The 5,635-nt window shown below is 32.6% G+C and overlaps 1 non-coding gene across 1 annotated transcript; it reads left to right on the top strand.

Annotated features, from left to right (window-relative positions):
• Positions 1 to 2,334: 2,334 nt before the first annotated feature.
• On the top strand, positions 2,335 to 2,441 carry LOC121205270 (small nucleolar RNA R71). The gene has a single exon (XR_005900354.1). It is a non-coding gene; the product is annotated as a small nucleolar RNA R71 (small nucleolar RNA).
• Positions 2,442 to 5,635: the final 3,194 nt, after the last annotated feature.

The following is a 5,635-nucleotide window of genomic DNA, read 5'->3' as shown; positions in this document are numbered from 1 at the left end:
GGGTCAGCTCTTGGGGCGGTTTTGGGCTGTCCATTTCTTGGGCCGTTCGGTTCACTCGGTTCGGTTCAACTGGACCACTTTTTCATAATTAATTAATAATAATTTATTAACCTAAATTAAATTGGATATAAATTAAAATTAATTATATTATGAATTAATACATATAATTTTGGACCGTCTTAGGCTGAAATTTAGTTCTCCTCGATAATTCAAATTGCTTCTCGATTTCGTCCTTCTAGCAGTGTTTACCGAGCCATTTTTCGCCCTTTGTGCAAATCTGTCAAAAATTCATCAAAAATAATTATAAAATTAACTAAAATTCAACATGTTCATATTTTAAGTGTACTTTAATTATTTTATAAAAATTAATTATTTTTCGACCAAAATTTTATCGAAACTGTATGACTTTAGGTTAAAAAAGGTATGTAAAATTGCATAAATTTTCGTGTTTCCAATTGTACCATTGGGAAAGCCATTTAGTACCCTACATAGGGTTGATCCGTTCTATTCGAGCTCCGAATGGGGGATTCTTGGATCCATTTTTTCCAGTAGTACTTTGTCTCCAACCGTAAATTGGCTTGTTTTTATCACGTGCTCATCATGGTGTTGCTTTGGCTCTTCATCGTGCTATCTCGGTTTCTCCTTAACATGTGTTCACCATTTATCTAGTTCATCAATTTAATATTCATTCTTCATAAGTCGTTCTATTTCTGTCACATTAACTGAAATGTGGTTTTATGATCTCTTGAGGGATTTCCTGCAATGAAGATTAAGCCACATGGTTACTCACGTTAACAAAACATTAAAATCATCTCGATTACTAAAGACTCTCACGGAATCATGTGCTTGAAGAGTAATCATTTCGTTACCTACACGAAGTACTAATTCACCTATACCAACATCAATTATAGTTCTAGTAGTTGCTAAAAAGGGTCGTTCTAAAATTAATGGTACCTCATTGTCCTAATCCATGTCTAAAACAACAAAGTCAACAGGGAATATGAATTTGTCTTTTTTAACAAGCACATCCTTAATAACACCCCTAGGATATCGAATGGTTCTATTTGCTAACTGGATACTCATCCTAGTTTGTTTGGGTTTCCTAAGACCTAGTTGTTTAAATATTTTATAGGGTATGACATTAATACTAGCCCCTAAATTAGCCAAAGCATTATCAATATTTAAACTACCGATTAAAAAAGGAATAGTAAAACTCCTTGGATCTTTCAATTTGTTGGGTAGTTTATTTTGCAATATGGTTGAGCAAACTGCATTTAGTTCCACAATAAATGAATCATCTAACTTTCTTTTCTTTTCCAAAAGCTCCTTTAAAAATTTGACATAATTGAACATTTGTGAAAGAGCTTCAACAAATGGTAAGTTAATATGTAATTTTTTCAGAAGTTTAAGAAATTTATGAAATTGTTCGTTCATGTGGTCTCTCTTCATCGCATTAAGATATGGCACTCGAGGTTTTTATTCCTTAACAAGCAAGTTTTACTCTGTCTACCTTACCTCAACCTTATCATTATTTACCATAATTTCTTACCTCGGTTTTAGTTTAAATTCAACTAACCCTTCTTCATATTGTACAGTAGTTGCATGAAGCTGCTCCCTTGGGTTAGTTTCAATATTGCTAAGCAAACTACCTTGTGGTCTTTCTAATATTAATTTAGCAAGTTGACCGATTTGGTTCTCAAGTCCTTGAATCAATGCTTGTTGATTTTTAAGTGTTGCTTCAGTGTTTTGAAAGTAGGTTTCTGACACTGAGATAAACTTCATCAACATCTCCTCAAGGTTCGGCTTTTTCACTTGCTGGTAAGGTTGTTGTTGAAAGTCTGGAGTGGGTTGTGCTTTCTGATTTCCTTAACCACCACAAGAGAAATTGGGATGGTTCATCCAACCTGCATTATAGGTATTACTATAAAGATTATTTTGAGGCCTAGAATTATTACCCACATAATTGATTTGTTCGTTCTCTGTGCTAAAATCGAAGGGTAAACAATCTGGATTATTCATTTCTCCTCTATTCATATCGCATTGTATCACTGGATGTACCTGCGTAGAAAAATATAAACCATCAATTTTCTTATTTAATTATTCTACCTGATTTGTTAACATGGTGACTACATCTAAGTTGAAAACATCGGCTGCTTTCATCAACTTTATCCTCATAACTTGCCACAAATAATTATTTAGTGTCATCTCCTCAATAAATTTATAAGTCGCTTCTAGTGTTTTATTATTCAAAGTTCCAGTGGCTGATGCGTCAATTAGTTACCTAGGTGAGGGTTCAAACCATTATAAAATGTTTGAACTTGTAGCCATAGAGGTAACCTATGGTGAGGGCACATTCTCAATAAGTCCTTATATCTCTCCCACGTATCATATAAGGTCCCTAAGTCGATCCGAATGAAGGAAGAGATATCATTCCTCAACTTGGCTGTCATAGCCAGTAGGAAGTACTTTAAAAGGAACTTCTCGGTCATTTGAACCCATGTAGTAATGGAACCTCGTGGTAAAGAGTTCAACCACTACTTAGCTTTGTTCCTCAACGAGAAAGGGAATAACCGTAGGCGAATGATGTCGTAAGTGACGCCATTAATCTTGAAAGTATCACAGATTTCCAAAAAATTGGTCAAATGAGTATTTGGATCTTCATCTTGCAAACCATCGAATTGAACAAACTGTTGTATCATATGAATAGTATTTGGATTCAGTTCGAACTTATTCGCAACAATAGTGGGTTGCACAATACTCGAATCAGCCCCAGTCAAAGTGGGCTTTGCATAATCGTACATAGTATAAGGAACAAGATCTAGATTTACAAGATTTATAGCAATTACAGGAGGTAGCTGATTATTCTAATTATCACCCATCTCTTCAGTAATAATAATATCCTCTTCTTCATTTTTGCTTGCTTCTTTACGGTTTCTGCGAGTAGTACTTTCAATTTCACTGTCAAATAACAATGGCCCTGATGAGTTTCTTCTAGTTATAAACTAGAGGAATCTGCCATAAGAAAATAGAAGAAAAATTATAAAGTAAAAATTAAACTAAAAAAAACTTATAATAAAAATAAAAATGGCTAAATTAATAAAAATAAAGTGTCCGAATATTTTAGTTCCCCGACAACAGCGCCAAAAACCTGATGGTCACTAAACTAACTATAAATACGACAAAGGCAAGAGCACCTATTGAACAATAGTATAGTTATGGTCAGTAGCGAATATCATATCCACGAGGACTACAAGTATTAGTAATCACAGTCTTCTTATTATTTAACTGACAAATTGGAGTGTGTTTTAATCTAAAATTACTAAACTAATTTAACTAAGAACGCAACAAAGAGTGCAATAAGAAAATAATTGAATGTTAACCAATGAGATAGACAATACCCAGAAAAGAATCCACCTAGACTTCACCTATTATTATGAATCTGGATTAAACAATTTATTCATTTGTGTCTTGATTCGTAGAAATCCCTAAATTATGTTAATATCTCTTTCGAGAGTAAGAACAATTGACTCTAGTTTGATTAATTGAAATCTCTTTCTAATAAAACCCTATTATTGCATTAACTCGACCTATGTATTTTCCTATTAGATTTGACTCTAATCCGGTAGATTTACATCGTCCTATTTCTAGGATTGCATGCAACTCCACTCAATTATGCCAGATCTACTCTTAAATAGGGACTTTTGCTCCACTGAAATAAGCATACATAATTGAGAATAAGAATCAAGTATTTATCATACAAAATAGAAATTAAATGATAGGATTCATCATAGGTTTCATCTCCCTTAGGTATCTAGGGGTTTAGTTCATATTCCTGAATGAAAACATCTCAAAGTAAAAAAAAAACCACAAGACATAAAGAAACACAATAAAACTTCGAAAGAAATTAAAAGGAGATCTTCAATCTTGATGGAGATTCGCTTCCGAGTTGGCTCCGATGGTGTTCTTCGAGTATTTTGTTTGATCTTCTCTAATTACTCCCTTATGTCTTCTTCTAATTGGTATTTATAGACTTTAGAATATCAGAAAGCCTAAAAATTAGGTTTTTCTACATATTGGGAAGCAGGATGCGAAATCGACATGGGCTGGCCATATGCCCATGTGGCCAGCCCATGTGGCTTACACAGGCGTGTGCCCAGCCCGTGTGGAAATGCCTAGGCCAAATGGATCCTAAAAATAGCTTTTTTGTCCGATTTTGGCTTGTTTTTTGCTCCTTTCACTCCCAAATGCTCTCCTAAGTATAGAAACATGAATTTAAAGGATTAGGAGCATCAAATTCACTAATTTTCATAATCATCCAAAAATGTATTAAGAATGGGATTAAAATTTGTTACTTTTATAGCTTATCAAATTTCGAAAATCAAAATTAATAGTCTAACACACTATTAACATATGTCTCACATGAGTATTGATGATGCTAATAAATAAGTCTTGGTGAACTGTTTATGAAGTTAATACTGAAGTTAAAAATATCAGTCTAATAATTCATCCTAAATTATTCTATTATATTAATTATCGACTTAAGCTGCAAATTGGTACCTAAACTATACCCTTTTTCCTTCTTGGTATCTAAACTTTCTTTTTAGTCATAAACGGTACATAAACTACTTTTTTTAACAAGTTGGTACCTCCATTAGTCAAACTATTTTAAAATAGGCTTAACCTACAAATTGATACCTAAACTATGTCGTTTTTCCCATTTTGATACATAAGCCTTTTTTGGTCACAAGTGGTACCTAAACCCTTTTTTCCCAAATTGGTGTCTTTGTTAGTTCAATCATTAGCTAAACCATTAATTTTTCTTAAAAAATAACCAATTAAAATTTGACATGCAGCAAAAAGACAAACATTATTATTTTCTCTTATATATATATATATTATTTGTTATCTTTTTTCTTTCTTTAGAACTAGACCGGTGGTCGAACTGGTCAAGCCACTAGTTCTCGATTTGATCAATTCGTTTGGTTTGATCAAACAAATTATTAAAAATTAATAAAATAGAAATATTAAAAAAAATAGGTTCAATTGGTTTTTTTAACTTAGATCAATCGGTTTGTATCGATTCGCGGGTCAATTGATTCAACCCATATATTTGAACCAATACCTTGATTGGTTATCGGTCTAGTTCTAAAAATATTGATTTCGATTAATGAAATAACTTTTCTAGTCCCGTCAAGTAGGCAAGTGATGAAGTTCAAAAATAGAATTAATCACTAGTGTCTTGACTTTTTAACTTAGTTTAATCGGTCTATATCGATTCGCGGGTCAATCGGTTCAACCCATATATTTAGACCAGTACATTGATTGGTTCTCGGTCTAGTTCTGAAACTATTAATTTCGACTGATGAAATAACTTTTCTGGTCCAGTCAGGTAGGCAAGCGATGAATTTCGAAAATAGAATTAATTGCTAGTGTCTTGAACTCTGGAGGAAATTTTGAAGTATTATTGGTATTGCTAGACATTATCAGGTAAAAATAAAGAAATAAAATAGATAAATCATGTAAAAGAAAAATAAAAGGAAAATAAAAGAATTGAAAAATAAAATTTTTAAGTTTATATAATGTGTAGGTTTATTATTGGTTGAAATGTTTTTTTAATGGATATAGTGTTTTGGCA

Source organism: Gossypium hirsutum, chromosome A08, assembly GCF_007990345.1.
Source record: "Gossypium hirsutum isolate 1008001.06 chromosome A08, Gossypium_hirsutum_v2.1, whole genome shotgun sequence".
Lineage (NCBI taxonomy): Eukaryota > Viridiplantae > Streptophyta > Magnoliopsida > Malvales > Malvaceae > Gossypium > Gossypium hirsutum.
This window is presented reverse-complemented; position numbering and strand designations above follow the sequence as displayed.